This window comes from Triturus cristatus, chromosome 4_1 (genome assembly GCF_964204655.1).
Source record: "Triturus cristatus chromosome 4_1, aTriCri1.1, whole genome shotgun sequence".
In the NCBI taxonomy this organism is placed as follows: Eukaryota; Metazoa; Chordata; class Amphibia; order Caudata; family Salamandridae; genus Triturus; species Triturus cristatus.
In genome coordinates this window covers 369,936,474-369,959,140 of record NC_140585.1, presented here as the reverse complement: position 1 = coordinate 369,959,140, position 22,667 = coordinate 369,936,474, and positions in this window count along the sequence as shown.

Below are 22,667 nucleotides of genomic sequence, written 5' to 3'. Positions count from 1 at the left end.
GCAACGCGCAGCAGGCGCGACCCCATATGTACATGATGTAACGCGTGGCTTGGTAGTACCTGGGGTGACTTCATGCGTATATGATGTTACGCGGGACGCGGTGCCACAAACTTGTCGGATACGAAATGCACATCATTTACAAGTTTAGCAATATGGCGGATAGGATTTGTGTGGTGATGGAGCTTGGTACGCTACCGGTATGGGAGTGCAGTTTTCTCCCCCCAAAAAATATAAAACATTACATGATTTTTAAAGTTAAAAAGAAGAAGTATAATAGAGTTCCAAAATATTTAAAAATATAATAGAAAAAATACAAGTTTTATAAATATTAAAATATGAAATTAATATTTTAAAAAACCTTTGAAATTCACTGAAAAAACCATAGGTTTTACAGACGTTATAGTTAGGAATTAGCATTTAAAAAACCTTTGAAATTCACCAAAAAAAAATAGTTTCAGGGACGTTATAGTTAGCTGAGCATTTGACTCATATAAAACCAGAGAAATTCGCCTATTATAGTTAGTTGAGCTAACTATAACTTGCGTGAATGCACTGCTGATGGTGTCACATATTACATCACTCATGACATGGTCAGTGACATCATTGATGATATCACTGATGACATCTCAAATGACATCACTCATGGCATCATCCACGTGACAATCTGATGCACATACTGATGCTCTAATATAAAATTTGATACACCCATTCTAAAATGCTGACTACTATTTTTGAAACCATACACAGAAGAATGCCATATACTACATAGCACTCACTATTTCCTAGGTCAACACACATCCAGTCACTTATACATGTAGTTACTCATCAATAGAGGACTATAATATGCACTCATACATCTATACATGCAGTCATTCGCTGCCACTCATCCATAGAGTTACTTACACGCCTAGTCAGTAATACAAAGAATGAATCACATACCCATTTAATCATGTATACAGTTATACACACCAGCTTCATTATTTTTAGACATACCACATCACTTATTTATACAGATACTAACACATATTTACTGTCTTATACAATCACTGATCGAAGCAGACACTTATTTATGCACCCACTCTTGAAATAACTTAGTCTCACGTATACTCATTTATATACTCCAACACTCACATATAGTGGCTCAAAACATATGTAGTTAGTCACAGATATACCACTGAGACATTTATTCACTCACCAACACACCCATAGACACACTAATTCACCCATACAGCCCTTTCAAGATGCACTTTTTAATCCATACAACCACTGAATCACCCGCTCAGACATCTATGCAAAGACTCATATACCCACCCACCTACACAGACACTCAGGGACCCATACATATACTCAGACAACAAATCAATAACCTATATAGACACTCATGTAGGCATTCAGCAACCCATGCAGTTGCTTACACACCAATGGAGAGACTAATACAGACTTTTACACAGTTTAGTCAGTAACCCATGCATTCAGTAAGACACGTTCAATCACTCACTTATACAGTCAGTCACATACATATGAAATAATTTCTTTAGGCACTTTTAAATGCATTCATTCTTCAATACACCTTGGCATATATATATAAAAATGTAGTAATGAAGCAGGATACAGTAGTTGTCTTGAGTAGATTGTTTATTGGTTACATGGATGAGGAGCCAGCTTGAGAGCAGCCAGCTCCAACAGACACCAACTCAAGAATGCCAGATACACATTCTACGGTATCTAAGCAGCAACAGAACCTCTTTAAGGAAACATAGTAATACAACCTAAGTAGATATAACAAACTCAACAGAACAGACTAAAACAAGTTACTACATTTACCTTCCCTTCTTCTAACAACAAAAAAAACGAAGAAGAAAAAATAAAAAAATACAAATGTCCTTCCCTAAACCTTGCCGGTTTAATGATATTCCGGGAACTTCTCCTGGCATTACCGGAGACAAAATCCTTACTAGGGGGTAATTTACTATCAGAATTGGAGGGCAGGTGTCGGGTAGAACATTGGACTTTAGCTACCTTGCTCAAGTTCCACCAACAACCACCTTCAATTTGAATAGCATTTCCGACAATCTTGACCACCTTAACAGGTGGACCATATTTACTTTCACCTTTGTTAACATGAATTGATTTCTTAATTTTAACAGTGTCACCAACCTTCAGAAGAGACATTTTTTATCCCTTTTTTGAGTCAAAGTTAACTTTCTGTTTAGCTTGGGTAAGGGAAACATTATCTTTTACAAACGACATCAATTTACGTACATCTGACTCACTATTGATCCACTTGGACATCCACCCTGGACAAAAGGAAGTATTTGGCTTCCTTCCCCTCATTAACTCGAAAGGAGACACTTTAGTGGAAAAATGTGGGGTGGTTCTATAAAACCATATCATGTTGTTAAGTGATTTGACAACATCTTGATTGCTGGTTTTAGCCCATTTCACACAGTCCCCAACCAGCCGATTCATCCTCTCCACAAGTCCATTTCCTTGAGGGTGATAAAGCGAACTCTTCATGTGTTTTACACCAGAGGTGGACAAAAAAGATTCAAACTCCTTACTGATAAACTGTTTCCCATTGTCCGAAACGAGTATTTCAGGGAACCCTTCTCTAGACCAGACCTCACTTAAAAAAAAAATTATAGACTTAGTATCAGCTTCCCTAACTAACTTGTATTCAGGCCATTTTGATGCATAGTCCACCAAAACTAAAATAAATCTAGAATTACCACTGAGAGTCTAATAAGGTCCCATGACATCTACACCAATCTTCGCCCAGGGACGGTCAGGACACTCAACAGGAATGAGGGGAGGAACAAAAGTCTTAAGGGACTTATCAGAAGACTTACATACACAACAATCCATCACAAATTCCTCAATTTCTGAGTCCCTCCCTGGCCACCAAAATGTGTCGCGAATGCAACACTTAGTAAAAGAAGCTCCTAAATGTCCTTCATGAGCCCTAATAAGAATGCCTTTCCTAAATGAATGTGGCGGAATAAGTTTGTCATTCCGCAATAAAATTCCATCCTCCAAGGAAATTTCATCTTCAACTTTAGCAAATGGCTGAAGGGAAGGGGAAATGACCTTCTCCCTAGTCCACCCACTCCTTACGAACTTACAAACATCCTGGAGAACACAATCATTAGCAAAATATTACCTCCATTCATCATCTGAACAGAATTTCAATTCTGGAATATCCACCCCGGCCACAATGCAATCTTCACAATCCTCATCAATAAGTTCAGAAAAGGAAAGGTCATCATCATCATGGAGATTTGCACATGGAAAACGAGAAAGAAAATCCGCTCTCCCATTTTTCCCTCCAGAGATATGTCTGATGTCAAACTGATAATGAATCAATTTGGTAACCATTCTCATTATCCTGGGAGTACAACATTTAGTGAGGTTACCTCCCAAAATATTGACCAGTGGTTTATGATCTGTCTGAAGCATAAACCGTTTTCCCCATACATAAGACCTGAATCTCAATAGCCCATGCGCAAGCCAGTAATTCCCTTTCGATAACTGAGTATTGCAATTCAGGTGATCTTAGTACTCTAGAAGCGAACCCAATAGTTCTTTCAACTCCATCCTCCACCTGTGTCAAAGTAGCATCTAAACTTACTTGACTGGCGTCAACTGTCAAGCAACATGGTAGGCTTGGGTCAAAAGGTTTAAGGACAGAGCTCTTCTCTAAAAGGTTCTTAACCTCTTGGAAAGCCGCCACACATTCGTTGCGCCACATGAACTTAGTCCCCTTTCTGAGAAGATTACTGATGGGATGGACAATCACAGCATAGTGAGGAATAAACCTCAAATAATACTCACACAGCCCCAGCAGTGATTTAACTCCTGTTTTATCAGTGGGGACAGCAGCATTGGAAATAGCTTCCAGTAGCCCAGGTCTGGGTTTGACACCATCTTGGTTGAGAATATGGCCCAAGTATTCGACTTCTGTACAAAAGAACTTACACTTTTCTAATTTTAAAACAACACCATGCTCTTGAAACAAACCTAATACTTTGTGTAATATGAGTTCATGGGAAGAGGAATCCTTTGCAAAGATGAGCACGTCGTCTTGGAAAACCAACACTCCATCAACCCCTCTAAGGATGTTACTCATGACTCTTTGGAATACTGACACAGCCGAAGCTAAGCCAAAGGGCATGCGTCGATATTGAAACGTACCGAAAGGAGAAACGAAAGCCATGAGATGACGTGACTCAGGATGCAACTCGACCTGGTGATACGCGCTCACCAAATCAAGTTTGGTGAAAAATTTGGCACCTTTAGTTGATGCAAACAGATCATTGATTTTCGGAAGAGGGTGTGAATCAACCCAGATCTCTTTATTTAGGGAGCTCAAGTCAACACACACTCTGAGTTGACCACACCTCTTCCTAGCAACAACCAAAGGTGAAAGCCAAAGAGAAGACTCTACAGGCTCGATAACTCCCTTCTCACACAGCTGCAATAACTCCTTTTCTAAATCCTCCCTAACACTGAAGGGTACACCCCTGAGATTGTGCTTTACAGGCAAAGACCCCTCTTTGACTATAATTCTATGCTTGAATCCCTTAATTTTGCCTAATGTAGAGCCAAAAACAGATGGTAATTTCTCCTTAAGCATTTGTACTTCATCGGGGCACCCAACAACAAGGACTTGCTCTTTAGTTCCTGGTATAAGAATCATTCCAAAAAGTCCTTGATGGAACCACCCTAAGATATTGAGCCCTTTAACAGCAACATAAATCTTTCCTCTTATTCTTCGACCTTTGGAAGCACATCTCCTCTTAAAAAAAACCCATAAGATCAATTTTACGTCCTTCGTAAGATACTGGTGTACGGTCAGGAGGAAGGAGAGGTAAAGTCTCCCCATGTCTCCTCAAACTGTTTTTGGGTGATCATAGTTATTTTAGCACCAGAGTCAACTAAAAGTTTGATGCACTTACTTCCAACATAAATATCAACGACAGGATCTACACAAGATTTAGGATCTCCTTCTATGACTTCACCACCGTTAAAATCGGAGACCACAGAAACAACTTCAGAATCAGAAGAGGATTCTGAATCAATCATGCATACTGTAGGTTTCTTAAAATTCTTTTGACCTTTTAACTTCAAACAAACATTTGCACAATGCCCCACCTTTTTGCAATAGTCGCAGGTAACATTTGATGCAGGACAACGTGAACCCTTTGGATGAATTGAATACCCACATCTCATACATAACTTATAATCGGTTTTACTTGACCCACTGTATTTGGTCGATTTTACCAAATTATTAGTACTGCTTTTCGAAGATTTCTTCGATGACTTAATGGATGAATTATTAGAATTAAGATTGATAGCATTGACAGGTTCTACAACTTTCTCCTCTAATTCCTTTAAGGAGACCATCGAAATTTCTATGCTTTTGGCTAATTTTATGGTTTCGTCCACGGACGGGTCACCTATTGTAAGTAACTTCTGTCTAATATTTTTGTCCTTACAGTGACACACAAATTGATCCCTGATAAGTTGGTCCGTGAAGTTCTCAAATCTACAGTCAGCCGCTAACCTACGTAAAACAGAGATATATGAATCAATATCCTCACATTCCGATTGCTTTCTTTTGAAAAATTTATGCCTGAGAACCATTAGGCTTGGTTGCTTATCGTAACGAAGTTTCCATTTTTGTACACTTTCTTGGTATGCGTCATTGAGAGCTGGATCATCTTGAGGCAAGTCCGGTAGATGTTTAAAAACTGATCTTCCCTCAAAACCCAAAGAATGTAGAAGTAGATATTTCTTTCTATCAGCATTAAATCTGGATGCTCCTATAGCACCCAGATAGGTTTCAAAGGCATCGTGCCAAACTTCCCATCTAATCGTTGGTTCACCAGGCATGCCAAGAAATGCTGGAGGAGGATTTACAGATTGTAATGTACACATTTTGAATCAACATGTAATAGAAAATGACTATGACTGAAAAATACCACTATAGATAAATCTTTCGTAAATTGCATGAAATACAAATACAAGAAAGAATAACAATTTGAATAAAATTTAGACAAAATCTGTTAAATAATATACAGTGGGTGAAATATAAATGCTAAGGTTGAGTTCAAGCTGTGTGCATCAGCGTTGATTTACTGAAAGTTGTGTAAAAATAGGTGTTGTAATTTGATTGAAGATAGAAACACACACAGACGCAGCAGTAAGTACTGTGGCGTGATGCGTCGCTTGGCAACAGGAAGAACGTAATGACGAGTGCTTGAACATGTGCAAATAACGTTGTGGACGAAGATGATGGAAGGTTCTTGAGTACGCGGAATGGCTACAGCGAGAATGTTGAGTATGAGAGCGTGCAGAACGCTGGCAGATTTCAAAAGATGCTTGATGCACAGGAGAGGTTAAGTCGAAAATGACAAAAGTTTCTCCGTGATCCCAAATAATTTTCAATGAATCGTGCCCCCAAGCGGTGAGGCTAGCACAAGTTGAAACTGTATGTGCAGCTCGTAGGGCAGTAGAAATATAAATTTGAACTGAAAACGCCCTACTGTGTCCGGCAGGTTGGCAGTCCCAAGCAATAAAGGTGGTTGCCAGGCAGGAGTGATGAAGAGCGTCTTTTGAAGGGTCAAGGAGAAAATGTCCCAAATGGCTGTAACTTCAGTTACAAGGAGACAGCAGACTTGAGGCTTGACTAGTGTTGATTGCAGAAACTTCTTGAAATCATGCACGCAGGGTTGTCCATGTAACCAAGCTCGTCGCCAGTAAAATGTAGTAATGAAGCAGGACAACAGTAGTTGTCTTGAGTAGATTGTTTATTGGTTACATGGATGAGGAGCCAGCTTGAAAGCAGCCAGCTCCAACAGACACCAACTCAAGAATGCCAGATACACATTCTACTGTATCTAAGCAGCAAAGGAACCTCTTTAAGGAAACATAGTAATACAACCTAAGTAGATATAACAAACTCAATAGAACAGACTAAAACAAGTTACTACAAAAACATATTTACATTTTATAGAAACACACATTCACTGGATGATGTCATGAGGGATGTCATGAGTGATGTCATTTGAGATGTCATCAGTGATGTCACTGACCATGTCATGAGTGATGTAATATGTGACATCATCAGCAGTGCATTGCGGGCGCGTGAGTTATAGTTAGCTCAACTAACTATAACAGGTGAATTTCTCTGGTTTTATATGAGTCAAATGTTCAACTGACTATAACGTCCCTGAAACCTATGGTTTTTAGTGAATATATATATATATATATTAGTAACATTCAGGTCCTAATAACATGGTAGGTTTAAACTCCGACCGCCGCATTAGGATGACGACGGTCAGAGTTTAAACCAGCGGGGCATCCGACTCGGTTCTGACGGGCTTAAAGAGCCCATCGGTCAGGCGGAACGGTACCATTATCCCTTAGAGGCTTTCAAACTTTTTTACTATGAGCCCCCCCTACGCAAAATGTTTTGAGGTCGGCCCCCCTCCAAACCTTTATGGCAAGAATTGGGGGAGCGGGGCTAATGAGTTGATTTCAGGAATACTTATGAACCGCACTAAATATGAGACTTATAAAACAGCAAATGCATCAAACAAAAACAAATATTATCCTAAACAAACTGCTCCCCATAATTGGGGTGTTGTGAGACCCTCACACTCTTTGACCCCAATGCAACTACACCTACTGCACTAATGATAACTGCATTCCTGAGTAGCAGCTTATCTCTTCTGCATGTTTTACCTCTTTCCCACCATGACGGATCATCATGTCGGTCCTAATGCCTGAAAGGAAAATAAGCTCTGATGCCCCTTATTTAAAGGTAGACAGTGATGCTGTAGGCCCATCAAATCACTGGGCCCCATTCCTGCTGCATGTGCTTCCTTAATGATAACCAGCAGTGGCCACTTACACACTTGGCAGCAGTACCAGCTTCACTAATGAAGGTCCCTTTAAAAAACACGAGTATTGTCCCCTTGTTTGGGGTATCTCTCTGAAGAGGCTGTTTCTGGACATTTGTAAACATAAAATGAGTCCCCATACAGTACTCCCTATTCTGTTCCTTCTCTTTGACAATATCTATGAATTTCGCTCCTTTCCTCTGTCTCCTAGACCATTACTGTGAGGCCCCAAGGATCGAGAGGATTAGGGCTCTGCATCTGAATGCAACCTTGCTGGCCTTCTACCTGTCATCCCATGGACTCAGCTTTCACACAAAAAACTGCCCCTGAACGGTTAATACTGACTTTGAGGTACCTCTGTCTGAAAGCGAAGGGCGTGGTGGTAGTGTAGAAAGTTAAAAAAGAAACCAGCCTTCTTACCAGCATTAATTGATAGAGTCACTTAAAGCCAGGGGCACTGTTATTATGAGTTTCTGTAGCAGCAGCGTTTTCCACATAATTATCAGCTTACTGCATTTGCTACATAATCTGCAGATTTCAACAAAAAAACCTTGATTCTAGCTCAAACGGAACAAAAGTTACTTAAATCGTAACAAAGTGTTCCGGAGCAGTGGAAGGCCCTTTGCAAAAATTGACTGGTAATCTTGTAGTTGCTTACTGCTGTATTTGAGTGTTAAACTGGTACTAATGAGGTGAAATATTTCCCCTGACAGTGTTACCTTGAGTTAAAATGACAAAATAATGAAGTAATGTTAACCACAAAATGTGGAGCATTGTGCTGCATAATATACCTTTTCTTGCTTCATAATTTAGTGAAACCTGCGGCATAATGTGGCCCTCTTCTGCTGAATAATTCCAGTGGCTCTGCTTAAAGCTTCATGGTGGCAAAGATTTATTCTTTTTGAGATGTAATATAAGAGTGTTATCAGCTGTGATCTGGAATAGTGGACACACATATATTTCTGCATTAGATAAAGCACTTATTACTAAAAAGTATATTTTGTAAGAACTTGTTTTATCTCAATCAATGTATCATTTTGCAGCAGCCTAGTTTAGAGTATGTAAATGCTGTTTTAAAATAATGACTCACATATTCACAGTGCTTTCTGCCACAGGCTGTGACCTCTTAGCACTATAAACAGGGACACTGGAATTTTGTGGCAGGAGAAGGCCAAATTCTGCAGCAAGCAAAGGCGAATTATGCTGCATAATTCTGCATATTTAGTGGTAGCATTACTGCATTATTTAGCATTTTTTACACTTCTTAACACTGTCCTGGGTTTTATTGCCCCTCATAAGTACCACATTAAGACCCACATATAGCAATAAGCAACAGAAAGGTGACCAGTCAACCTTTAGAAAGGGCCTTCCACTGTGAGGTAACATGTTGGTGCATTTTTAGTAACTTTTGAAACATTTGAGCTAGAAAATTTTATTTTTTTTAATCTGCAAATTATGCAGCAGATGATGGATAATGTGGCAAATACGGGAAATCCCTAACTATGCGCAAAATGCCAAAACCGCACAATGACATAAATCCAGTGGCCCTGACAATAAATGCAAAGGTCACTATTCCGCTACACCAACTAGGGTTCGGTTATGTGTTGCTCAGCACACACAGACATCTGCAGTGATGGTAGTCGCTAACTGAGGTTTCATAACCTAAAAGAGTGTATTTATCACCAGTTAGTTTACCTTGCATTTATTATCCAATAAAGCTGTTATTGCATTATTTTATACACATGTGCATGACTATGAAAACACAAAACACTTAGGCTTTTTTTTTCAACCTCTTTGACCCTGCCTGCCCACCAGGGGCGCAACTAGACCCGAACTTCGGGGGGGGGGGGATCGCGGGGGACTAACACTAGTCGCATACGGTGCAACAGTCTTTATTGGCACCCCTCCCCCATTTCCTCCTTCTCCATGAATTCCCTCACTACCACTCACCAACAATGCACCTTATCTCTCTAAAGCACCTTTCAGACAAACATTTCATTTTTTATAGTGCTACTTATAGTTTACTCACACTCAGTTCTGTGATCTGCATGGTACATGTTCTTTGTAGCAGGCACATTAACACTTTGTGCTGTGTGGGTGGCAGGAGTGCCCATGTGAGTGCACAGTGAGCGATGCGACAGTGTGAGAGTAGGGTAAGAGGAGTGACTTCAGTGTGACCGAGGTGACCATATGATTTTGGGTACGGATGTAAGTGCAGAGTGGGATGAATGAATGCATGATTCGTGATGGGCTTGTTTGAGTGAGATTGCAGATTGCAGATTGAGCAGTGAGGAGGACAGGTGTGTGAAGTGTCACATGAGTGCAGGGTGAGTAATGTGCTAAGCGACTGCAGGGTGAGGTACAGGGTGAACAGCACAAGTGCATTGTGAGTGCAGAGTGATGGCTGCGAGAGCAGGGTGAGCGTGAAAGTTAAAAGTGAAAATGAGGAGTGAGTTGTCTGAATGGCGGGTGCATTCCCAGACACCTGAAGTAAATCAGCATGTCATTGACGGCGGCGTAGGGTTTCAGATATGAGTTAAACTATTGCTATTATGGCATTAATCAGGAATCAAGGAAATTAATATTGTTCTGATCCTGCAACAAATTTTCAGTCTTATGATTAGGGTTGCCAGCTCATTATTTTGATGTCACAGATGGTACAAAAATAAACAGTCACCTAAAGCTGTATTTTCAGCACTTGTGCGTACTTCGAACAGCAAATATAAATAGAAAGCACTTTTAATTGTGTTCTAGGGCAGCCTGAATGATTCATGACTGATTATTTAAGGGGGAAAAGTCAGAAAAGTCACATTACAAATTATTACATCCTTTTTTTATTTATAACCCTATTTAGTGTCAAGACAAGGTCTTTGCAGGCTCTTTAAACAATTGTCTGGCATTTTTCTTTTGGCAACCCTACTTTATAATCCTTTTCATGAAATGCATTCTCACCCGAGTAAAAGTAAAGTACAAATGTAAGGAACAGGCAGAGTGGGGGGCCAGGGGGAACTTGAACCAGAAAAAAAACTAAGCCTCAGTAACCAGTTTATAAAGGTATGTAAATATTCAAATGGTCTTTAAACACCTGTGAAAAACTCGGGCGTCCTGGAGATAAGACTCCAGACACTGCCCAGCCAAGCCCACAGCAGGACACTCACTGACCTCCAGTCTCATGGCAGTCTGATCTCACTTCAGGGGTTCGGAGTAAATGAAGACAGCCTGGAAATGCAGCAAATCAACATTGCTGCACTTCCAGGCCATTTTCATTTACATGTACTTGCAGAGGTATCTGCGCTCTCGTGCGAACACATCCACGTCCCCGATAGGGGGGCGCACCCCAGAGTTTGTAGACCTCTGCCTTAAGGACTGCATTTTCTCCGTCGGGATTATGATGTTGGTTTCCGACAGCCAATCCATTTTGGGCTTTCCAACATCAATTGGCTGTAGGGAACCAACATTGGGGCCCCATAGCAGGGCCCTCTTCCCCCATGGCCCTCCGCTTTTGGGCGTGCGGGACCTTAGCATGCCTGCACTGGTGCCTGCCACACGGTGCAGGGATGTGTACAAACTTCCATTTTTCAACGGGAGCTTGTGCTGCTAGAGGTTTTAGCCCGCTGCACAAGCTCCAATTTAAAAATTGAAGTTTGCGACCTCACCATGTGCATACTAATGAGGTTGTCGGAACCACAGACCTAAGGTCGGGTGCTTCCTTCCCCGAAACGGTGTCCCTGCTGACATCCTAAATCGGCCCAAAATATATTTTTCAAAACCATTTTGGGACAAATGGGACCTCATAGGAATATACAGGATCGGTGACCTCTGGGTAAAGGGAGATGTTAAATAATTTCCCTCCTTGCAACAGGAACACGATCTGGCCACCACAGAACATTTTAGATACATGCAGGTTCGACACGCACTGCAGACATGCCTCCACCAGAAGGGAAAAAACCCCCCTGAATCCTCGCCTCTCGAGGACAGAATTTTGGATGGATACTTGCCAATGAAAGCCATTTCACTTACTTATAAAAAGCTGGTGAATAACTCCGGTGATCCCCTCCAAAGGGTACGGGAAAAATGGGAAAGTGATGGCATTATTCTTGATGATGAGGATTGGGTAGCAGCGGTCGCCTCCCCACGGGAAGTGGCTATCTCACCTAGATTGCGATTGGTTCAGCTTAAAATATTGCACCGTATCTACATAACAGGGCCATGCCTAGTGCAAATGGGGAGAGCAGAGGATGGTCAATGCAGGAAGGGCTGGGGAAGTGAGAGAACATTCCTACACATACTCTGGGAGTGTGCACACATCCAGAGATACTGGAAGAAAGTACACGACGTGTTAGGTGAGGTACTTGAACATGATATCTCCAAAAGATGTCTCCTGAATGTGTGGGAGCCTTCAGACCTCAACAACAAACGCATTACATGGGTTACACTGGGACTGATGGTGGCGAAGCGAAATATCGCCCAGATGTGGGGGGTGGCCCAGGCACCGACCATGTCAGTTTGGAAGAGGGACATGGATTGGTGTATGTTCCGAGAGAAGACATTGTATGTAGCAAAGGGGAGCCCAAAAAAGTGGACTCACAATTTGGAATGACTGGAATGTGTTTAGAGGTATATCTGTATCCCCCCGGTAGTACCAGCTCAAGATGATCCCATACTGCCATGATACAAGTTGCTGATTAATAAACTATATTTCACATGTACCTGAAAATGATTGTATCACGCCGAAAGTATGACATACACGTTGTACCTTGTAATGTTGATTCCTATTGTTTAATAAAAATAAATAAAAAAATAAAAAATTCAATTGGGGGGGCGTGGTCTGGCCAGCAGCAAGATGGCTGCACGCTGAGCAAGCTTTGCTGGCCGAGCCAAGGAAATCTGTTAGCATCCGCAAGCAGTGGGGAGCCACAGCTATACAGATGGCAGACTTACGCTGCTAACGTTCATGTGCATTGGCACTGCTGATCCCAGTGCCCCTGGGGGCCAAGAACACTGAGTAACCGGACTTTCCTTCCCTGAGTGAACTCCGCCTAGACTGCGCTGCTGCGTGGGTCCACGAGGAAGACCGCTCTCCCTGGCCAGGGTCGAGGATTGTGGCGCAGAGACTGAGAACAGCTACCCGCTGGGACGGACTGAATCCCCCTGCCTATGCTCCTTGCATCCCTGCCGACCTCTCTGGTACCGCTGCCGGCGCCAGGTGGAGAAATGACTCGGCTCCCCAGCGGCGCGGCCTGATCGAGCACCCGGGCCCGGAGGCTGCGCGCATGCCTGGGACTGCGAACACCGAGTCCCTCTAACATGCTGGGTGACCAAACGCGGGAGAAGACAGTGTTAAGGCGCTAGGAGCGCTCATCAATTTATCAAGTAAGGCGTCAGTGCAAGGGGGAGGCAGAACACCTTACTTCAGCGGCACCCTCCGCCTGGGTCTCCTGCCTGCATCGGGCATGGGCTGTACCAGGCGCGGCGCCCTGCCTTAAGAAGACACCCACTCCTGCGACCACCAACGCTGGGTGGTGCCGCACCATGCAGGGGCCTCACGGCCTGACTGCTGGACGTCTGGCCTAAGCAATGATGGGAGGCAGACCATTGCACTGGACCAGTACCCACAGATATGCGCCCCGCCCCGCGCACCCTCACATGACATGCTTGTCCCAGTGTGAGGTTTGAAGTTCCGTCCTGACCTCTGTCTCCTGCGGCCGCGGACCTGTATGTGCTTGGCACACCGGCGAGAAGCCTGCTGGGCCCCTTGACACAAGTTTCTAGCTGTGATCTCTACCCACTATAACAAATCCACCACACTGAGCCCATATACACAGAGGCTGAACCTTTGAGCAAATCTTAGATGGTCCCTGCACAGTGTCTTCCAGATTGGTGCCCCGGCTGCCTCATGATTTCTGTGCATGCGGGATAAACCCCAACTGCTCAACATACCGCGTGTGTTGTGAGACCCGTGATCCGGGATAGACAGAGTGGGGCACGAGACACAGGGGACAGTGGCCAATACGCGCCTGCGATGCAACTTGCAAATAATCCCTCCTCACCTTTGCAGACAGTTGGCATGACACGCCGGGCCGCGAACCTGGGCATACAAACCAGCGCTGACTTCTACCTCAATGGAAGCTTTCTCCCTCTCCCCAAGAACACAATGCCGCTTGATAACTTGCTATATTATCAAATTAGAGCGACCTGCAGGGACATTATCAGCAGCCGAATGCAGCACTTGAATACCTCCACACGGCTACATCCCCGCGCAGGCTCATCACAAGGCTGTATGCCATCACACTAGTGGCTTCCCCTAAATAAACCGAGAGGGCTTGCTGTGCTTGGGAGGCCACCTTATCTGAAGGCCCTTCACTAACACAGTGGCAATATTGTTGTAACCAAACTAAAAGACTCTCGCCCAACTACCGGATGCGATTAATTCACTTCAAATTTCTGCACCGGCTCTACCGCACCCCAATTGAGCTCCACAAAATGGGTCTACCCGTGGATGTACGATGAGCGTGCTGCGCAACACCTGCTGCGACATTCGCACACCTGGCTTGGTCGTGGCCGAAAGTTGCGAAATACTGGCAAGATGTGTGCAAAATTATTTGTGACATAACCTCGGAAACCTTCAAGCCGAACCCTCTCATTTGCCTATTGGGAAACATCAAGGACGTTTCTGACACCAGTCGCAGACTGACTGTAATGCTGCTGGTTCTGGCCAAGCGCCGTATGGAGATACATTGGAGCCACAGACCGGCGCCACAATCCAAACATTGGCTAGCGGACGCAGCATATTTCGAAACACACTTAAGTGAATTTGGGGATCTAAAGCCCATGGTAACCAGACCACATGACAATTAGGCCCCCCTGGTATCATTCCTCCACCAGACTGCCAGCTCTGTGAAACCCACAGACCATGCCCCTACCCCCACAGCCCAGATCACAGACGAAACCAAAGACAGAGTCATCCCCACCAATGCACGACAAGGTGGCGCCATGCCTCACACATAAGTCAGCGAAATTGATTACGTGCATGCTGGCAAGAACAATATGATCCTTTGTATTGTCTAGGTGCCGATGAAACGTAAATTCCTAAAATATCTCGATGTCAAACTGTATAACTGAATGCATAATTGTATCTTGCTTTATTTACAATAAAGTTTTTTGATTAATCAAAAAAAAGATTTTAAATAAATGTGAAAAAGTAAATAACATACATTTCTTACAAGTTTATAAACATATTGTACACATTAAAAACATTAATAATTATACATATAAATATTATAATTGTAAACAAGCAAAAACATAATAATATAAATTGTAACAATATATCATTATATAATTTTACAATTAATACATATACTATTTCCACTGTAGTTCATACAAAGTAAGCAAATTCTTCTACTAAAGATGTATAAACTTTAATGCTCCCACTTCACGCAATAGGAAAACTATTACATCACACAGGAGTAATATTTACTATTCTCACTTCAGTCAGTGGAACAGCAGGAAAAGTGTTGGATTACGTAGGGGTACATTTGACTTTTCCCACTCCAGTCAGTGGAAAAGTAAGGAAAGGGTTGGATTATAGAGGGGTGAAATTTACTATTCCCACTCCAGTCAGTGGAACATTAGGGAAATTGTTAGATAGCGGAGGGGTAAAATGTACTATTCCCACTCCAGTCAGTGCAACAGTAGGGCAAGTGTTGGATTGCGAAAGGGTCAAATTTACTATTCCCACTCCAATGAGGGCAACAGTATGGAAAGTGTTGGATTGAAGAGGGGTTATATTTACTGTTCCCACTCCAGTCAGTGCAACAGTATGGAAAGTGTTGGATTGCAGAGGGGTACAATTTACTACTCCCACTCCAGTCAGTGCAACATTAGAAAAAACCCAAATTCTTTTCAACACAATAAAATAAATGCAAAAACATTGTAAACAAATAAAAATAAAAATATGTAAACAAAATACAAATATATTTTATATTAATTAAAAATTAAATTAAATAGATACATATTACAATGTTAAATACATATTATAAATAACTGCAGATAATATTATAATAAAAACATCATTTAAATTAATAATTTTATTACAAAAATATTTATTAACAAAAAATGATTTATTAAATACATTTATTTTCGTTCCTTCCCATCATTTAGCCCTACAAATCTCACAACCCGCACATAAAACCAAACTTTAAAAACAAATTATTTACACTAGTAACATAAATATTTATCAATAAACTAATTATCATTAATTAAAAATGAATCTTTATTTTTTATGCTTTTTATTGAAAACAAAGAACCAAATAAAGGCTTTACATACCATGTAACAGTCACATAATAAGTTGCATACCAGTACATAGCGAGTCTAAGTTATTTTAAGCAATCCCTCCATTATAACTTGACATCCAGATTTGGCACTTTACAGCTCATCAAAACAATACTTACCTCCCTACCCTGCTACTATTCAACCCCCCCTTCAGTCCCATAACTCTATCCCCTGTATGCCATCCATGCCCCCAGACCATTTCCCATTTCTCAGGACAGCTGCTCGTTGGCACCAGTCCAAGGGTGCCTTCTAGTCAGTATTTGCCAGCATCGTAGTGGCTACCCATGCCCTAGCAATGTTCCTCTAAGCCAATCTGGCCGCTAGCCTTAGCCATATTTCTTTGTACCTGGGCTACTCGTGCTCTCCTTTTATCCCTAGGAGCAGCCATTTGGCCTCAGGGGGACCTCCATCCTCACCACCAGTGTCATTATTGTTGCCACCCCTGTGCTTGAAGCTCCGGACAACCTGGCAAAAAAAGGACTCCTTGCTCCCGCAGCCCCTCCTGCACATGGAGGATTCCACCTTACCTATTCTATGCAGGAGTGTCTGCGCATAACCGTATAGCTAGTTCCCGGGGGCATGAAGGGCCTCAGCCCAGTCATCTTCTTCAAGGGTCCCCAGATCTCCGTCCCATGCCATCCTCGGGGGACCTAACAAGTCTGGAGATTCGGGCAACTGCTCACCTTCCTGTAGGTGACACAGTTGTGTGTGTCCTCATTGCATACATCTAAAGTGTTCCGACTCCACTAGGTCAAACTCCCCTTGTAGGTCAGAAAATGTTATATACGCCTGATTCCCTCAAACCTCTTGTTGGACTTGGCCCTTATTGTCCAACATTTTTCGCTTTTCCCCCCTAGCCTTTTTACCATGTGTGAAATAATACCTGCTGTGCAATGGTGTGCACAGATTTATTTGTACTGTTGTAAAGCAATGTTACTTTTAAAATGGACGCCATTTCTGTCTGCTTGTGCCGCCTGCCCGAGGTGGGTTCCAGTCTAGTCGTTTGTCTCCCAGCACCCCCAGCTGTTGGAGGGAAGCCTGGCACCCAGGGCGCTCTACACCTCCCCCACAGTGACAGTTGGGAACTGCCAGGAGCCTTCTAGAAGGCTCTAGCCCTTTCTGGTAGGTGGGAGGGGTGGGTATGTAGAGGAGCTGTGACTCCATGTGCTCAGACTGAACGTGGACTTGATTGAGAAGGGCCTGTGTGCTGGCCCCTGAGCCCATCTGTACCCCTCTGCTGTCCACAGGTCCAGTGAGAGCCTTTTCTGGAGTGAAGACTGCTATGTCAGGAGGAGTGTCACTTTATGGGAGATGACTGCTTCGAGGAGCTGCTGTCCTGTACTGATGAGTGCCCACTGTCTGCTGATCTTGCCCAGCCTGGCCTGCCTGCTCTGCTGCCCTAGCGCCTCGTGAGCGCTATACTTTGACTGCCTGTATTTCCAGGAGGTGAGGAGTGTGGGCACTACTTCCTTGTGTAGGACTCTGGATCCTCGCCAGCTCCCTAGCGCCTGGGAGGCACTACTTTCCTGATTGCCAGAGGAGGAGCTGACGCCTGCAGCGGGGTGCTGTCATAGCGCTATATCTCCATCCCCAAACCGAGGAGGAGCGTGGATCCTGCAGCTGATGCCTGGTGAGGGAGTGCCCCTGCATGTTCCCCTAGCACCGCGTGGGCGCTATATTTGGAGTGACTGGGCTCTTCCTGCTGTCTAGCGCCTTGTGAGGGCTGCAGCGCTATCCAAGCCCCTAAGAACATTCCTGCCGCCTAGCGCCTCGTGAGCGCTATTTTCGGGTTGCCTGCACTCCAAGGAGGTGAGGAGCGTGGGCGCTATTCCCTCGGGTGGGACCCTGGGACTGTGAGCCATCTAGCGCCTCGTGAGTGCTGCCTTCAGCCCCTGCCCAGGAGAAGAAGGTACGTGGTTTCTGCAGCGCTGTGCTGCCAGAGTGCTGTAGTCGCATTGACTGTCCTCTGCTTGCTGTCTAACACCTCGTGAAGTGCTACAACTGTTTTCCAGCCCCCAGGACTCTTAGTCCTACATCCCACGGACAGCGCCGCATTTATTTTCCACAACTGCCCCGCTGGACAGTGGGCTGCCACGGTTGGGCATTCCTTCGCATGAGAGTCTCCGGAATGGGGGCTCCAGTTTGTGCATTGTTGGGGTCACATGGTGTGGCCTGCTGATTTCATGTGGATTGCTTCATGCTAATGATTTCATGCCCAGGTGTATTTAAAGAAGGTGCCCTGCCAACGTTCTGGGAAGGGCCTTTATACAAGTATAATCTAGTTTAGATTGATGAGGTTGTCATGCCTACAGTTATGCCTGCAGTATTGTTTATGCAATGGGACTTGTGCTAATAAGATGCCTACCAGCTCAAGTTAGTAGGCCCTATGCTGATGGTCTGAAGTAATACCAATGGTAATGTGATTAGCCCTAAGGTGTTGCCCAATGTTTTCATGCTAATGTGATTTATGCTCACATGTTTTATGCCCCATGCTCAGGATGTGTGCCTAATGTTATGTAGGAGCTGTTTTATACTTCATGCCTACTGCATTCATGCTAATGATATTGCATTTACGCCTCAGATTCATGCCTGCTGAGGCCTAATACTAGTGTGCTGATACCTGATAATGTGGCTTATGCCGAGCTACTATGAGTAGGCCTCATGTGATGCAGAAGAGATTTATATGTTATGCCTAATGGATTCAGGCCAACCAGATGCCACAGGCTAATGTGTTTATATGCATAAAGGAATTGTTGAGGCCCTAATGTGCCTAATGTGCTAGGCCCCATGTATGTGTTTAGGCCTACTCTGATTGATACTAATGTGATTCATGCTCCTGATGCTTTCATTCCTGGCCTCCTGTTAATGTGGTGATCCTAGTGCATTTATGCTAATGTATCAATGCTAACGCTTTTATGCTTATTGCATCGCTGCTAAGGTTTATGCTAGTGTTCAATGCAGTGAGGCTGATCTATGCACGTTGTGATTAATGCCTAGTGACCGTATTGTTCCCATGCTAATTGTGTTTCATGCCTCCATGCCTCATGTGAGAAGCTGCATGCTAATGCCTTCACCCTAATGCAGGGTGGGATATAGTCTTATGGTTTAGGCCCCTGCTGAGTATGGTGATGCCTAATGCTATGCCTCATGCTTCTAATGAGGTTTATGCCGATTAGAAGTATTTCCTCTATGCTAAATGTGGATTCTACATTTACTGATTATACCTTGTGATGGTTCTGGCAGCGGCCCGATTGGCCCCGCCTTGTAAATAGTTCCCTGTGAGTTACTACCCAGTGCCAGCTGGCACGGAAGATATGCACTGGTGTTCTGCATTCTAATGTGTTTTTATAGTACACAAGTTATTTTCAAGTAACCTGGTGGGGAGTCTCCTTTTGTAGTGTGCCTAGTGTGTCACCTGTGAGTGTGCTGCGCAGACGCTTTACACAATGCCCTGGAATTTAGCCTACCCGCTCCGCACCACGCTACCCCGTTTCTAACACCTCTTCCTAGTGTTCGATCCTAATGAGTTTCCATTTTCGGAATACTTTCACACTTCCGATCACTGGCAGGCCAGTGCTGCAACAGAGGGGTGTCAAGCCAGTGAGTTTCCCTTTCCAGCCCAGGAGCTTGGTGGCCTCCCTCCATACATCGAGAACCACCTGTGTTTGTCGCAGCCAGGTGCCACTTTGGTCCCCCCATAAAGGAGCCTCTCATATTCTCCCAGGTCCGTGTATGCTCTATCTACCCTGTATGCCGGGTCTAGGGGATCATTAAATACCCAGTCATTCACGACCAGTAGCTGTGATGCCCAATAATATTTCAGAATATCTGGGAACACGAGACCCCCATCGTACACCCCTTGCTTCAATTTGGCCAGTGCTATTATGAGCGCTCCCCCTTTCCACAATAGCCTACGGACTTCCTGGTCGATCTCTTTGAACACTGTCAGTGGAATTTTGCATGGCGTGTTCTGAAATATGTAGAGCAGCCTCAGTAGACTCATCATTTTATAAAGAGCTGCTCGTCCAAACCAATGTCAACGGTGGAGATCCCCCAATACGTCACATCTCCGCTAAGTCTTCCTAGCTTTGGTTCGACATTCTTCCTAAGAAACTCCCGGGGGTCTCGTGTGATGTGAATTCCCAGGTATTTGAACCCTTCCATTTTAACCGGGCCAGACAGTCTTGAGGAAAATGGGGTGTCTCACCTGACAGAGGGTATATTATTGATTTTGACCAGTTAATCGTATAACCAGAGTGCTCCCCAAAAATGCGGAACACTTGCATACTCCTAACGATGGAGCTCTGAAGGCGTGCGATGTACAACAGGACATCATCAGCATATAGTTAGATTTGTTCTTTCCAGTTACCCGGTGCCTCTATTCCCCATATCTGATGGTCTTTCCTAATCCATGCCGCCAAAGGCTCAAGCTCCAGGGCAAACAGTATGGGAGATAATGGGCAGCTTTCCCGGGTTCCTCTTGGGAGTTCAAAGCTGCGTGACATTGTTCCATTTACCCTAACTCTGGCCACAGGGGCCTGGTAAAGCAATCTGACCCACACTCTGAACTTCGGTCCAAAGCCAAGCCTCTTTAGCGCCGCAAACATATAGTTCCATTCTACCGAGTCAAACGCCATCTTTGCATCCATAGCTGCCACAGTTTGTGTTTCCTGGCAAGACTTAGTTAGGTGGAGTACTCCGTAAAGACGTCTCAGATTAAGCCATGTACTTGTACTAGGGATAAGGTCCAACTGATTTGGATGTACAATTGAGGGTAAGATTCCCCATAGTCTGGTCACCAGGATTTTAGCCTTCACATTAAGGAGAGCGATCGGTCTATATGAGCCGCATTCTGCAGGGGTTTACTCTCTTTAGGTATGGTTACTATCATTGCCATTCTTTGGTCAGCAGGGTGGCCACCCACAAAATATTGACAGTGCCTCGCAATTCATTTCTAGCATTGGCTTCACCACTGTCCCCACTAACCCTTTGTACAGTTCAACTGGTATACCATTGGGTCTCTGTGCCCTGCCGAACTGCAACTCTCCTAATGCCCGCAGAAACTCTTCCTCAGTCAAATCAATCTCCAGGGCATCACATTTCTCGCTTTTTAGCTCCCAGAGCATTAGGTTTTGAAGAAAATCCTCACAGTCAGCGTCTGTCATAGTGGTTCGGGAGGCATATAGTGTCTCATAGGAAGAGGGAAAGGCCTCTGCTATTGCCACGTTGGTTGTTGGAGTTTCCCCGGCTCATCTCGTATCTCAGGCACCCATGACCTCTCCCTATCACAGCTTTCCAGACAGGCCAACAATTTGGCTTCCTTATCTCCAATGTCGTATAGGCAACACTGTGTCGTCAAGGCATTTTTGCACGCTAGATCCTTGCAAGTCTTGTTGGCATTGCATCAGTCGGTATTTGTGTACCTCACCCATTTTTCCTTGTGCTAGGTTTTCTCTCTCAGTGTCTACCCTTTGAGGCCGGAACATGTGGATCGATCCCTGGTGCCGGTGGCAGGTCAACCCATCACCATGTGACTCTGGGAAATAGCTTGCCTAATCTTCCCAACTGCCCCCAGCGCTGGGACACCCCGCCTGAGGTAGCTGCATGCTTTACAAATGCTGGCTATTATTATTTTTAGATAATTTTTTCTCACCCACAATTATTGCCTGGACCCCCCCTCTTATCACCATCTTGAAGGCCTCACAATGGGTCAGGGCTGAGTTCAGCAATCCCTGGTTTTCTTTAAAGTATTGGTTCGTACATTTGCGCACTATATCGCGGATCCCCTTATCTTTTAGATACCAGGCCTCCAACCTCAGGGGCATCTGGTAGTCAACCTGCGTGCCCACCAGCTGGACCGCCACCGGGGAATGTTATGAAATCCCCCTTCGCAGGAGTGTTGCTGTCGAGAACTGGGACACTTGAGTTTGTAACATTAGTAAGTAATCTATTCTGGAAAAACTGCCCTGTGGCACCAAAGAAGTAAGTGTATTGACGACATCTAGGGTTGAATTCCCTCCATAAATCCACCAGACCCATCACTGTTGCAAATTGAGACAGGGGTCCCCCTCTTACTCCTCAAAACTCCAGACCCTGTTCTATCCATGTTCACATCAAAGACTGCATTAAAATCGCCCCCTATCAGTTCCAGCAGCAGACCTCCACCCCCCCAAGTCAGGGAGAACCTTCCCCAGCTACGAGGCAGGGTAGTAGTAGACCGAGCAGATGTTAAGATCTATCCCGTCCCATGTCCTGTTAAGGGCCACTTATTGTCCATAGTCATCTCGCCATACTCTCCGGGGGATGAACCGCAGAGATTTCTTTACCAGAATACCCACACCCGTGAGTCAGACTTGCACCCTGCATCGGCCCTCAGGACATATCCCATTCTGTCTAGGGCTTTGTAATGATGACCCCTGAGGTGTGTTTCT